Here is a 16,628-nt window from a genome sequence, read left to right as displayed (position 1 = left end):
ACCCAGCACTTTCTGTAACTTTCCATAAGCATAAAAAATATGATGACAAGGCCAACCAATAAAAACTCAAGAAATAACTTTACCTAGACATGTCCAATCCATGATATACATTTTTTCAAACATATCGTAAACATGAAATCTATAAGTCATGAATGCATATCTGATCATAAGGATAAGAACTTCATTTAAGAATCACCAAGAAGGCTCAAATCCCTCTCCAACTAGTTGAAATAACACTTGTTATCCCATGCATTCATCAACCATTCAATGACTTATCAAAACATGTCAAGAGCCATAGATGCAATTATCATATAACCAACAAATAACCATAATAGGAACCATGGAAAATCAATAATAATGTCAACATGATAACCAACACAAGTGCTCATAAATCACAATATGAAAATACCTCTTATTAACATATGAAAATGTCAACCAAGTCAAGGAATTCCACGTACCACCCAACCATAGATTGGGTTGAACCAAATTTCTCTTTCATCCAATCACCCCTGCGCCATATTCCAAGCATGAATGTGGGATCTCATGGGATAAACCAAGACCAAACCAACAAAGGCTTCCATAGGCCAAATCACCTCAACCCTTAACCACCATGATCTCACCTATATGGTCCAGAAATCACTAAAATCAACCAGAAATGTCTCTACCCAAGCTATCCAAGGCTCATGGAACTAGTAACTCAACCCACAGCTAAACAAGGGCTCCAAAGAATTTGTTTCAACCCGCAGCTCCAGGGACTAATAACTCAATCCACAAGGCTCCAGAGCATTTGTCCCAACCTGCAGGATCCAAGAACTAGTAACTCAACCCAAGTTGTTCCAGGGATCCAAAGCATTTATTCTGGCCCAAAACCATAGGGAACCTAAGAACCAATTCGAAAAACAAGTGGTGAACCCACAATACCATGGTTATCTAAGAAATGGCAAAGAAATGTTGAAACCACTGTCAATCCAAGCAAATATCCATGCCAATGACAACAGATAACTAAGGAATCACATGCATATACCATGCATCCAAAAATCAGCAAGGAAATCACACATGCAACCTATTACCTACAAAGTAATCTTGTTGTAGTTGTTGATACAACTTTTCCCTTGTGCTCCCTTAATTTCCTTTGCTTTCTTTCTCCAATCCAAGTGAATGCTAGAGTGCTTCTTTCATGCTCCAAAAATGATCTAAGTGTACAAGGGTATGAGAAAATGAGAGTGTGCTCAATTAAAAACTGTGAAAAAGCTAGAAATTGATTCTTTGATGCATTTTTATCATTGATCTCCCTTTTTTCTTCATTTTCCTTCATTTTTCCTTTAATTTCCCTTACATGCAAGTTTATGTCTTTTCACCTTCCTTTTCTCATATTTTCCTTTATTTTCATAATTAAAGGCCAATTATTGTCTCTTTGCCTTTTCCAATGCCTTTGCCAATTTACATAGTCATTAATTAATCCACAAGTGATTCCCACTATAATGTTTTACCCACCATTCAACTTGGAATATGTGTCCCATGACTTTGGTCTTATTTTATTTACATGGAAAATCAACCAGGGGTTGTTACAATTAGCTTCTCATTTTCAATTACAGAGAGCAAGGATGAACAATGAATCTCATTCCCTAATTCACCACCCAAAACATAGAAGATGAAATGACAACAACAAACGCAACAATCCCTTCTCCCATCTGTTTTCACTAAAAATAATGCTTTTGGGGGTAAGAAAATTGTGGACACTGGGAGGAAATATCACAGATTGCAAGAAAATGATGGAATCAATGAGCCTTCTAAAAAAAATAAAATTACAGTGCAATACCATAAAGAGTAAAAACAAAATGTCACAAAATTACAGGCACTTATAAAAGGAAGAAGGAAGCACAAGAACAAATTTTCTTAGAAACCATAGGCGTCTCCAAAGTGAAGAATAAAGCTATGAAACAAATTGTTGTAGAAATTACAAGCACTTCCAAAGTGAAGGACAAAGATTTAAAACAAAATAAGGAATTTTTTTTAGCATGTCGCCTTTATCATAAACATATACTAAGAAGTATTTTCAATAGTAAAGTGTTAAAGGTACACTTACTTTCTTCAATGTGCTTCTATTTTACTATAAGGTGGTAAGTGCTTGCCTTCTAAGGTGGCTCCTTTATATGATTATTTTAGAACCATGTTAGACATATAATACAAATTTTCAATTGTAAGAGAAATATAGGCCCAGAATGACCAAGTTTCAATTTATATTAGCTAATATCGAGGTCAATAATTGTAGTTCTTAGAAAAATAAATACAAATTTGATAGCTTGCTTTAGGCTACTTTGTATGAGCCCAATGTGGGCTATCAAATTTGTATTTGTTTTTCAATAATAAAAACAACTAAAAATTCAAATCAAAGTACTTAAATGATTAAGTAATTTTTCAACTATTGTCCACAAATTAACAATAACATTTTTTTTTTTAATCGTAAACAATTATAGATCCCAACTCTACAATAACCCAATACTATCACTTATTTTTTTAATAGTAGAAATAAATTCAACCATAACAAATACCATCAATTAGAAAATAGTCCCCAAAATTTATAATAAACTTAAAATCAATTTTGTTTGATTTATTGTAAAGATTAATTTCATATGAAATTTAGAAATCATTACTATTTATTAAAATCCTTTAACTTATAATTTTATAATTTAAATAAATTTTTATCATAATAATAATTTAAATTCAATTTATTATCCATATAAAATTTTAATTATATATAAATATTCAATTTCAAAATACATATATTAATTTAGGTTTTAATATAATAATGCAAAATGGTATTATAATTCTTATTATTTATTAAGGGGTTTCATAGTGTATTATATTAGATATTATTTTTTGGGATTCAACTGTGTTAAGTAAGTCATTCAGCTATGACCATTTCCATGAGAGGTAGTCGTAACTGACTAATTTCTCATGATTTTTGAATAGTTCACTTAGCACTTATTGCATTAGGTGATGCTCACAGAGGTAAAAAAGTAGAATTGAAACTAGTGAAATGAATCACATAACATCAATCATCACTTCCGGGACTTGCACCTAGTAACCGCTTCTTCCTAAAAAATTACCCATCCCAAATCACCTCTGGCTCAAACGCACTTATTATTATATCTAATATAAAAAATACATCATTAATAAACATAAATAATAAATATTATACATAAATAATAGAAAAAATATATATTCAAATTATAAAAACCAACATCTTGATCTTGCCAACATAATCATGAACATAACTACCTAAAAATCATATAGTATATTCCAACTAGAAATTGCAAAGGAAAAACTTCAAATGTGAAAACAATGTAGTAATGTTTCTTAATAATATTAATGATGAAAATAGTATATTCCAACTAGAAGTTGCAAAGGGAAAACTTCACATGTGAAAACAATGTAATAAAGTTTCTTAATAATATTAATGATGAAAATTAGAATATGTTTTTTGGAAGAATTATGATAAAATTATTATATACAATAATGAAGATATATTCTTGGTGCTCAACTAATGAGGCCTTGTTAAAATATGATGGTTACAATCCAATGATGTTTTTCTCCATGTTTGAAAGGGGGCAATTCAATTCAAACCTATCCTTTGAACAACTTTCATGGATTCATCATGGGGTTTAAAATATCTGGTCCACATATTCTAAACTTCAAAGTTTGGCCTTGGGAAATCCCATGGGTGGGCCTAAGTAGTAGCTTTTATCACTGGCTCATTTTGTTGTAATCACCTTTCATGTCTTGTTACTTCTTTTCGTGAAAACCTTAGACATTGAGATGAATGACTAAAAGTTAATCAGTGACATGTCACACCTTAGTGGTATTGATAATGATAACTAAGTGTCTTTTAACTTTCATATCCCCTCTATGACCAACCTGATGTACTCTTAAGCCTCTACAGGGTCAATAATGATGAGTTAGTCTATGTTAGACCTTATGTACTCTTAAGCCTCTATAGGGTCAATAATGATGAGTTAGTCTATGTTAGCTTTCATATTTTCTTATTTCCCCTATGTAACCTTTTGTACTCCTTGAGGCTTAAAAATTTGGTAATGATGAGTTAGTCTTGGTTGGTTTTCATTTCTTTACTTCCTTTATGTGACTTTATGATTTGATGAGACATTAAAGTGGAGGAGATTGATATGATCTCAAGGTATAAATTGCATGATTATGTTCGGTTAAGTTATTGGATATAAAAGTGTAAACATAAATGAAGATAAAAATATAATTATTATAATAAAGTAAAAATGTTTATATTATTAGGTAGATGTTTGTACAATGATTTATAATTATAATAATAATATAGGTGCAAAGTAAAAATGTTTATATTATTAGGTAGATGTTTTGTACCATGATTTAGGATAAAAAATAGATTATTGATTATTTTTAATTGTTTAATTAAAAAATATTATTTAAATATAGCATAAGTAATTTTAATAAGATATGTTTTGTTATTTTTTTTTCAATTAATATTATCACATTTAAATTATTATTGTTTTATTAATTTATAATAAAATGTAATCATTGTTATATTTTTAATTATATTAAAATATGGAGATATTGTTTTTAGAATATTGATTTAAGATAGTTAGAGTTTAAGATAGTTAGACTTGGTTAAAATAAAGTTGTCATTTTCTTCAACTTAGGTTTAAATTTTGCTTTGTGACATCTTTGCTCTCTTTATGAGTAAGACTTTTGTTCATTATTGATCGAGCCTTGAAGAATTAATTTTACCCTCTGCATCATTTTTCGAACGAAGGGAAATGCTCAATGGGTTTTCCCATGAAATGCATTATGTGAAAAACAACAAAACAAAAAAGAAGAAAAAAGTCATTTGATATAATTGTTTATGTATATGGATCTTTTACTATGGAAGCATCCTATTAAAGTTTTCAAACGACATAATATTTTTAAACAAGGTCTTTGATAATGTGACATATGAACTCAAGTTTCAATGGATAAATAACATTGGAAAGAAAACCAATATAAGTTGTAGGACTGTTGGAATTATTTGATATGAATGAAGATAAGTTTTCATTTTTTATACATAGAAATATATTTCAATTACAAGAATGTTCATTTAGTTGATGAAGGTACTTTGCTTCTCTCATTGTCGATATGGTGATTTTTCATCTTCTTGGAACAAGTGTTGGCATGAGTAACAAAGGGTATTGTTTGTGTGTATTCATGTTTATAAGAGAAGCGTATAAGAATTTGGCATGCATAGTACTATCTATTAAGATAGAATTCAATTTATCTCCAAATAAGCAATTTGTTTAAACAAATCATGTCTTAAGGTGTTTTTTTACTAATTAATAAAACCACGAGTGAGTGTTAGAAACCCTCTGGTTTAATGAGTAGTTCAGTTTGGTTGCCTTACCACCAAATGGTGACAGGGTTTGTAAGGAACACTAATTGTTAACTTTGTAAGAAGAGTTAGAGATCAATAATGACTAGGTTAACAAAAATTGATGCAAAAGAAAAATGCTTTGTAATACATGTGAAGTTGTATGTTGATATCTATCACTATACTTATATCATACATAATTAATAATGTTTTTGAATTCTCATAAACAAATTAATAATCAATAAAGATTTTTGTTTAAATCAAAGTTTTCAATACCTAAAAATGGTGATGAAAAGTGGATGGCCCATAACCAAGATTAATTGATTTGTTGAAAAAGACCAATATGCTTTCTAACACATTGTGAAGTCCTCAAATACCCATGAGTACATTGTAATCATAGGTGCTGAATAATGTTGTTTGAACTCTAATAAACTTAGTCTATGGTCAATAATGCCCCCACAAGGACTAGTCCATGGTCAATAATGTGATTTCCTCTGTGTGACCTTTTGTACTCTTGAAGCTTCAAACATGTAGAGGGGTCAGTGAATAGTGGAATAAGTGAGTGAGTGTATGTAGAATATGCTTTTCAGATTTAGTACTGGACACTTAACAACTTTCTCTCAACTCCCCCCTTAGTGATTGTTTCTTCTTGTGTGATTAGGCCATGATAGTGCAACTTTTTGTAGTAACCACCATACGTGATCTTCACAGATGTCTATGTCTACTTTTGCTTTTCCCAGGGGATGAACGAACATATTCCCCCATCTTTGCTTTTTTGCCTTCGAGAAATCTCACCCCACCTTTTTCACAAACCCCCTCTCACCCACAAATTGCAATGTCGGGCGTAGGCTCTACGCATTGCCCCACGACATCTATCTCTCCTCCCTTTCGGTCTTATCATCTTCCCCTCCCTTATCTCAAAATTATTACCTTACCTTACCCGCCCTCAACCGTATACCATACGTATACGGATCGCAAACCGTACAAATCCCTGCGTATACGGTATGTGGCATCCATGCATGGTGGCCTGCGGGTCCCACCACAGGCTCGTGGGGTCGCCCCACACATGCATGGCAGCATGGATCGCGTGACATGAGATGATGTCCACATCAAACCATGCATGGCAATTTCCATTTCTGCGAATACGGAGGTACCACGTCATCGCAGTACACGCGAGACTGCCGCGGATCTGCCCGGCAGTGTGGGGCCCGCAAAAGACCGGACTTTTCTGCCTGCGCGGCGACACGTGGTCAAGGAGATGCCAGGCGAGAGAAAGAACAGCTGGCAGCTTTTTATAGGTACTCTGTACTCTTAACAATCTCCACGTGGGTGCTGATGAGATTGGATCTCTCCGCCACTCGTTTTTTTTTCAAGCTTTTTTTTTATTATTTATTTATTTTGGTTTTTTGTTGGGTTTCTTTTTTTGTTTTATTTTATGAGCTTTGTCTATGATCCACCTCTTTTTCTTTTTGCTGGGGTGGTCACGGAGCTTTCTCCCCTTTAATTTTTGCCCACACTTTGCTTTTCTAGGGAGAGCATGTGGTGAATGAAGGCCTTGCTATCCTTTTCCTTTTGCTTTGATATGGTGGTGGACGTGTGGGTGTGTGCTTATTTATACATATTTTTTAATAAAAATTGAGGTTGGCATATTGTGTATAATGGTTATCATTTATATTTTATAATGTGGTAATGGTGGAGTTTAAATATTTTATTTATTTAGTTTTATTATGTTTTTTAATTAGTTTTATTTAAATTGTGATTAGAATTTTTGTGGGGGTGAGCGTTGAGGTGGATTGTATGATAAGGGGTATTATATATGTGGTAGCCGTAATGAATGTGAAGGATAGCGTGGTATAGGGATATGGAAATTGGAAGAAAGATAACGGTGGCGAGATGGGAAATGAAAACTGCAGCTACAGGGTTTACTGCATCAAGAGATGGTTCCTATCTCTTGCTTCTGCTCGGACCATTTGGATCACGCTGAATTGTATCTATTTTAGCAACGTCCATCTCAACATTTTGGTAATCCCCCCTCTCATTCGATGAGCCATCAAACAATAGGAGCGACGACTCATCTACTAGTTGGTCTGCTCAATAAAGAGGGGATTTTAAGCACAAACATTGTTGATGTTGAAAAGGTCGCACACTTGGAACAGTGCGGTTCTTGGTTGTTGGGGGTGGTGTTTGTTTCCAAAACTAGTGTGACTACACACATCGGTAGCTTGGGTGGAGGGACGCTTGGGTACAAGGTGAGGGGTTGGAGGTATCATAGCCTCTCTGGGCGGAACGTGTTTATTGTAGACTTGAGTTGAGGCGTCGGGATTCTCATGATGATGCGTCAACGAAGCCATCCACAGTGGGGAGGAGACCACCTAGGAAAAAGGAACCAAGAGGAGGAAGAGGAGTTGGTCACCCCAGGCAGAGACTTGCCTGGTCGAGTTGATTTGACAACCCCCTTCGACTCCATTGAGGCACAAATCCGTCTCCTCCAACACTCTATAGACCAGCTTTCCCAAATGCAGCACGAGGATCATGCAGACCTTGTTAGTTTTCTTGTAGATATATTACATAATCATATACGCATTCTGGATTGTCGGGCTTCCCTTTGAAGGAATCAACAACAACTTTAGGATCACATGGATGGTTTTGAGACCCGCATGGCCCTTGTGGAATCACACATTCATAAAGTTTTCCAACATCCGAATGATAGTGGAAAAGCTATGGAGGAAAACACCTCCAACCGAATTCAGATGTAAGGATGAAAATAGGCTTTTGTTATTTTTTAATAGATTTTGCGCATGGTGGGCTACAGATAGAACAATACCTTGTTTTACTCAGTTACTTTCTATTTTGTTTTACTTGTACTTAAAGGCCAACCAATATGGTTAGAGTGAGGCCATTTTTGCTTCTTAGAAAAAACACCCCAAGTTGTACCTTTTTTATGATTTAATAGAAAATTATCGATTTACGAAAGAAAATAAAGAAAAAAAATAGAAATTTAGAAGAATTACACATATTAGTTATTGAGAATGCACAATTTGAATGTAACAAACATTCTATTAATAAAATTGCATTCTAGTGATGGCGGTTGGAAAATGTCTAGAAAATAAAATTGCAATAAAAGATATAAAATGAAAGTGGGTAGGTGTTTATTCACATTTTTATTTTTTATTGAAATTGAGAGTTGCATATTGTGTGTAACTGGAATGGTTTACATCCTGTAGTGTAGTAATGAGCGTAATCTAAACATTCTATTTTTTTGAATTATTTTTGTTACATTTTTCTAATTAGTTTTGCCAAAATTAGATTAGAAATTTAGAAAAATTGCAAACATTAGTCATTGAAATTGCACAATAAAAATAAAAATAAAAAATAAATTGGTTGTTGAATTCATTTACATATTCAAAAACACAATTCCAACAATAAACAAATTTGTAATTTCATCAACAATAATAATAATCAGATTTATGCAATAATAGTTAAAAAATACAATGTATAAACTTATCCATGATAATATCATATATCTAAATAAATAATAAATAATAATAATCATAATAATAATAATAATAATAAAACACATTATTTTATTTTTTTATTTATATTTATTATTTATTATTTAAATTCTATTTCTTAAAATATGATAAGATATTTTTCAGCATTGAAGGTGATAGCCTTCCCATTCCTTATCTACCTTATCTGAAGAAGGGCACTAATGAAATTGATAAGATGGAACCAAACAAACTTGCAACTACCTTCCAAATGAGACTTTTCTTTCATGCCTCTCTCAATCTCATGTCATATCAGCCACTACTCAGACATTTATTCCTACTCACTTTCTTAGTATTCCCCATTCCAACTGGGCATGTTCAACCCATTGTTAACATCCTTTGTTAGCATGCAAACGTTGGTTTGTGTGATTTAGACATATATGCTCTTTTGAGATTTCAAATCAATACATACCCTTAGAAAAATACATGCCAACCGAAAGTGAAAATTGTCTTCAGACTTGATGAAGAAGGATTTGGAAGAGAGTTGAGTGAAAAAGCCAAAGAGATGGAGACAGATAAATTCAAATGGATGAGCATATGAAATTGTCTAAACTATAGGAAAGGCCCCACTAAAGATGCCAATCCATTCTCTGTGTGTGTGGCTCAAGTATTTTATTATTTTATAAAAGTGTTATTTAATTAAATTTATTATTTTATTTTTCATCTAAATGTTTGATAGAAACATATGATGTTAAATCAATTGATATACCAAGTAATATTAATTATGAAAGTTAAATTTGTAATTTTTTTAAATGGTTTAAATTTTATTTAATATTTAAAATATTGTTTACATTTTTTATTTGTATATATAATTATTTTTAATTGTATTAAAATATGGTATGTTTGGGGTAGTTTAATTGGCAATGGTCGTGGAAATGAAGTAGTTTGGGTTCAAATTTTGTGCTATCTCCCTATCAGGATGAGAAGTTAGACATGATGAAGATATAGTCTTACCAAGCTTACAAAAAAAATCCACTCTGTCATGTGAAAGTCACCGGTTCAAAACTCTCTGGGAATAATCCAGTCATGTCCCGAGTGATTTTGACACCTTAGATCACTTAAGGTCACCAGTTCAAAACTCTCTGTGAAAAATCCAGTCATGTCCCAGATGATTTTGACACCTTAGATCACTGCACTGTCAAGTAATCCAATCATGTCTCGGGTGATTTTGACACCTTAGATGCCCTTGGGTCGTTCTCGAACCACAAGTCAAACCTGAAATAATCTCTAATAAACTCATACCATTTAACAAAAAAATATTATATAATTATTAAATAAAACAAAAAATATTATATAATTATTAAATAAAATGTTTCATCATTATTAATATACCAAAAAAATACTATTTATAATATTAAACAAATTACGTTAATATTAAGACTTCGGAAATATATATGATTGAATGATAGTGATACCAATTAATGTCATTATCCTCATTATTATTAACTACGGAACATCTCTACCTTCTACCTAACATTATATCATATCATTTTAGATCATATTCATAATATAATATTTAATAAACTATATATAATATAATGTATATAAATTGTAATTTATAAAAGAAAAATGATTACACATATAATTTTCACAACCTTATAAATATATAACCATTATTCAAGTGTCTAAATCAATTACTTAATATTGGTGCATAAAATAAAAATAATAATTGTTTTTCATTGGCATTGTACATATTATTAAATTATATATCTATTGTATTGAAACATCACATATAAATTTATGACAATTAATCAAGTGTCCAAATCAATTACTTAAAATAGTAAAATAAAATAAAAATAATAATAATTTTTCTTAGATTATATATATTATTAAATTATATATCAATTGTAACTCAACCACAAAGAGAAACACCATATAAGTAATAATGGAAAAAGAGGATCTTTCAATAGCAATTAACTCTCATTAACAAATAGATAAGGATACTTTTGAATAAACTTGTTTATTTTAATATCTGGCTCAAGCTTTGCATAATGCTTTGGCTTAAAAACATTTACATAATAAAAAATCTATTAAAGATAGAAATATTGGAAACGTTGAGTAAAGATGGGATGGGGTGATATTACATAAAATATATTATGTTTTCACTTTTAATTTTGAATAAACTTGCACATGTCATTTTCTTCCTTGCTTAAGCTTTACATAATGTTTTGGTTTAAAAACATTTATATAATAAAAAGAGAATGAAAGTTAGAAACATTGGAAACATTGAGTGGAAGTGGGAATGGGAGTGGGGTATATGGTGTATTAAGTTAACCACTTTCCTAGAGACCATTACATGAGTGCTATTAGCAAGTCTTTCTTAAAGAGGTGGATCCAATTCTCTATTTCTTTAATGATTTGTGAAGTTAATCCTTTATACGTCTTCAAATTGTTAGTTAATAAAGAGAAATCAAATCTATTTGGATGGGGTGATAGGGGTGAATGTCATGTGAGCTAGGACAATAAAAGGTAATGGGAGGGCACATGTTAATTACAAGGATAATTCCTTAAGGCCCTCAATCGAAGTGGTCAATGGGATGAGATAAAAGAGGCACATCTATGATGACCTTGAACTAGAAGAGCTTGTACCTCACACTCAATGTGGCGATTAAGGAAACATGGAACAAATTTTGAGAAGGCATCATGGCCTTTACTGGTTTTGGTTCTAATCCATTTGGATCGAAGATTTTATAGGAGTTTTAGAATGGAGGCAAAGGATGTCATTGCCCATATTTCAAGATGTTGCCTTAGATCAATTAGTAGGGCAAGCGAGGATGTTACTGGGAAAAATTACTCCACTACTTGCAAGACTATGTTTGGAGACCCTATCCTCCACTACTTGCAAGCATGTGCTTGGAGACCCTAGTGACTTTGGTTACCAAAAGGGGAAATAGGGGATGTATTTTTTGAGAAGGGAAGACCTCCAAAGGCCCACAGTATAAGGGGAAGAGCCTTGACACTTCCATGTACCCATGGAAAACTCATGCTAGGCATAAGTTGACCATCATGCAACAACTAGAAGCACTCAATGACAAGGTCTGCTAGAAGAGGCATAACATCAAGAGCCTAAATATTGATAAAGAGAGAGAACTTGATCCCAAACATATGTGCGTCATGCAATAGAGTTACCCAATAAAACAAAATTATAAACTTGTACCAACATACAAAGGAGAGGATCACATGTAGAATGTGTGACAATACCTAGCAAGATGGCCCTCTCCTAGAGCACATTTGGGTATCCTCCAACTATTGAATGATAAGTATGGTTCAATCTAAGAAGAAATATGCAACTTACACATGTCCTACATGCTCAAACTACAGACAAACCCATGGCTAACATCAAGTTACAAAGGAAAATTCGTTGTTCGCAACAGGAGGCACCCCACAACATCCCATCTCCTTTAGTGCTAAGGAATCTTGGTCAACTTTTTCTTTTGTTTGATGATATATTGCTGACCATGGTAGGCCTAGGTTTGAGTTTTGAGATTCATTATTTTATTCATGGAACAATTGGCTTTCCCATGCAACTGTTGAGAATGCAACAAGATGATGGAGCTTAGTGGAAAGAAGTTGCCTTCACTAAGTGGGCCAGCAGGCTATTTTTGGCACAAAGTCTATTTTTAGACTATGTCTATTTTTATATATGGATCATGGTCTATGAGTTGCAGGATGCTATTTGTGGATGATTGGTCATGTCGGTAAAAATAGATGGACTTCTATTTTTAGACACATGGGCAGGTTTCTATTTTTAGACTGCCAAGCTAAAAATAGAACAGTCGAATATTATTGTCTCATAGTAATATTTGGACTATAAACATTATCTTATCCTCTTGGAGCACTTCAGTTTGAGCTACAGATGTGGCACATGCAGCTGTCAGAAGGAAATACGCTTTCTTTGTGGGTCAACTGAGCTATTGCATGCAGGACTTCAGTTAGAACTCATGTGGTTGAGTTTCGGTGGAGTTGATGGAGTTGTGTTCAGTTTGACTTGGTTAAACTAGTTGTATTTAGTCTAACTGCAAATAGACTAGTGATGAGTGATGTGAATTAATTGTTAAATTAATTCACTAATTATTAACTCATAAAGCAACTAAAGAAATACATCAGTTAACTCAGTGCATGTACAGTTCAGTGGAGACAGGTGTTAGAGGTTGATATTGCTATCAGTTGTGACTATAGTTGTTTATGAGATTTGCACATGCATGGATGGAGATTGCCAATGATGGCTTGCATAGTATACCAAGGGAATTCATTTTTACAGAGTGGATGATTTCTCTTGCAGATTGCGCAGTGGAGGCAGGCAAAGCAGTGGAGGAGATTTGAGCTGTGATTGATCAAATCTAAGCTAGTTTTGTGTGTAACAGGTGGAGATAGTACTAAGTACTTGTGAGGAGTATTGTACTATGTATTGTTACATGTTCTCTATCATTATAATATACAGATAGTGTGGGGTTTTCAGCTGTATGCTTTCCCCGGGTTACATATTGTGTTAATGTGCGCATGTGATTGATGTTTCATTGTTTTTAATGCTGCTAAATTGATGATCAACATAGAGGAGGTTATGTATTGTGCATGTATTCCGCAATAGTGTATAATCGGGATAATCTCTGTGAATAAGTGTCATATTATTCAAAATTTCTATATGGTATCAGAGGTGTTGATCATCAGATCTATTATTCAGAAAGTGTTTACATTTTATTTCTTCAGGCAGAGTCTGTAATCGGGCCAGGTAGCCTCTGGATTCATCCTTCCTTTGGAAGGTGAGATATCCGGTAAAATCCCATACAGTCAATCTCTGTACGAGAAATACTTTGTTCTCACAAGTTCTAGATCAGAGGCGGTTGAGTTTGGAGCTGGTGGAATTCAAATTTGCAGCAGTGTTTTCTTGGTGTCAACGTGGCAATGTCTTTCAACGGATTGCAATTGGAGTATGCTCTTAAGGTCAACTCAAACTATATTGCATGGAAGGACAGGATGGAGGCAGTGTTGGATGATAATGGGCTGAAGGAGTTCATAGAGGCTGAGGTCCCAAAGCCTACTAATACTGCGCAAGTTGATGCTTGGCAAAAGAAGACAACAAAGTGTCGAAGGATTCTGTTGGAGGGCGTGAAGGATCACATTATGTCCAGCCTGCATGGAAAGGCTTCTCCATACTTGATGTGGAAAGCATTGACAGATCTATTCCAAAGCAAGAGCGATCAGAGGAAGCTGGCACTCAAGGATAAACTCAGAAACATCAAATGCGAGAAGGGAGACAGTATGCCCAAGTATCTCACGAAGTTCACTCAGTGCAGGGATGAGCTGGGAAGTGTGGGGGTGACTGTCGATGATGAGGACTTGGTGAGCTTGGCTCTACTTGGTCTTCCAAAGAGTTGGCATTCCTATCAGGACTCTGTCAATGGTCGGGAGAAACTGCCAGGATGGGAGAGACTTTGGTCAGATCTTGTGCAGGAGGAGATCAAGCGGAATACCAGGGACGGATCTTCATCAAAGGGAACTGATGAAGAAAATTGCGCTTTGGCTACCAAAGAAAAGAAGGGGAAGAGCAAGAAATCTTCTCAGTCCAGTGCGAAAGGCAAGAAGCAGGACATGTCCAAGGTGAAGTGCTTTCACTGTCACCAGCACGGACACTATGCCACAAATTGTCCGCAGAAGAAGAAGAACAAGCAAGCTGTTGGATCTGCAGCTGGAGAGGCTCTAGCCTCACAGTTTGAGCTTGATTTTTCATTGATCGCATGCTTGGTATCAAGTGTGATGGGATTGGTATGGTTCTTGGATAGTGGTGCGTCTTTTCACATGACAGGAGATCGAGATTTGTTTTCTGATCTGGAGGAGAAAGATCTTGGAGTGCACATCGAGATGGGTGATGATGGTAGATACAGTGCGACCGGTATCGGTACCATTTCCTTTGAGAGGGAGTCTGGTAAACCCTTCGTATTGAAGGAAGTGATGCATGTTCCAGGATTGAAGAAGAATCTTATCTCTGTGGCGATGTTAGAAGACAAGGGATATGATGTTGTTTTCAGCGAGGGAAAGGCTTTCCTGCGCAGTAAGACAACTGGAGAAACCCGGAAGATAGGGGTTCGAGTGAGGAACCTTTATCAGTTGCATGTAGATGGCTGCGCAACAATGGCATGCAAGGCAGAAGGATTGGTGAGCCGGGATGATGGCGAGCTGTGGCACAGGAGATTGGGTCACCTTCACCATGGAGCCTTGAAGATACTGCAGCAGATCACTACTAGGCTTCCTAAAGGCACTCTTGCGCAGTCAGATCAATGAAAGGGGTGTACTTTGGGAAAGTTTGTGAAAGCCACCTTTCACGAGAAGGATAGTCGCGCCACGACGATCCTTGAGGGAATTCACACAGACGTGTGTGGACCTTTCTCAGTAGCTTCGACAGAAAAACACAAGTATTATGTGATCTTTATTGATGATTTCTCTCGTAAGTGCTGGATCTTCTTCATGCAGAAGAAGAGCGAGACATACTCAAAGTTTTGTGAATTCAAAGCACTGGTCGAGAAGGAGTCGGGGAAGAAGGTGAAGGCTCTTAGGAGCGATAATGGTGGTGAATACATCTCTGGCGAGTTCAAGGATTTTTGCAGTGCGGAAGGGATTCGAAGAGAGATCATAGCTCCCCATAACCCACAACAGAACGGGGTTTCTGAGCGGAAGAACAGAACGATCGTGGGTGCTTCACGGGCGATGTTGCATGATCAGGGCCTACCCCTTTACTTGTGGGCGGAAGCATGCAATACAACAGTATATGTGCAGAACTGTTGTCCTCACAGGATACTTGGCATGAGTACACCCGAGGAGGCCTATTCTGGTAAGAAGCCTGATCTTTCTCATTTGAGGATTTTTTGTGCTAACGTTTACATGCATGTGACGAAGGATGCTAGGAAGAAGTTGGAGTCGACCATAGAGGTTGGAATATTTGTGGGGTACACTGATATGCCCCACAACTATCGTGTGTATTTGTCAGACAGTGGCAAGACTGTTGTGCGATGGGATATAAAATTTCAGGAGGAGAAAGCCATGAAGTGTTCGCTTGAGAGGGAGCCACACTTGCATGCAGATGAGGAGCTATTAGTTCCTAAGGATGAGCTTCAGGATGTGGATCAACCACAGGACGAAGTTCATGGAGTGGAAGAGACCACTCATGCAGCGCCAACCATCAGAGGGCGAAAACCCTTGACAGAAGCTGAGCGACTGGCTCAAGATGTAGAGAAAGTTGTAGGACCACCTATAGCCCAACGCAGGCAAAGACAGTCACCTGATCGGTACACTGGATACATGGCTCTTGTGAGTAAATGTGTTGTGACTGATCCATCCTCTTTCGAGGAAGCTGTGGAGGATCCCGCATGGGTAGACGCCATGGTGGAAGAGTATGATTCGATTGTCAGAAACAGTGCATGGGAGATTGTTCCTAGACCGGAAGGGAAACCAGTGGTGGGTTCAAGATGGATCTACAAAGTTAAGCAGGCAGCTAACGGGAGTGTGGAGAAGTACAAGGCAAGATTTGTTGCCTGAGGCTTTTCACAGATAGAGGGGATCGATTATGAGGAGACCTTTGCACCTGTCGCAAGGTATTCTTCCATATGGACGATTCTTGCTCTCTCAGCGCAGATGGGGTGGCACATTCATCAGATGGATGTGAAGACTGCATTCCTCATCGGAGTCATTGAGGAGGA

The sequence above is a fragment of the Pinus tabuliformis genome, chromosome Q, assembly GCF_031772625.1.
Source record: "Pinus tabuliformis cultivar Carrire ecotype Pingquan chromosome Q, CPIR1, whole genome shotgun sequence".
Classification (NCBI taxonomy): Eukaryota; Viridiplantae; Streptophyta; class Pinopsida; order Pinales; family Pinaceae; genus Pinus; species Pinus tabuliformis.
Note: the sequence above shows the minus strand (reverse complement) of the source record.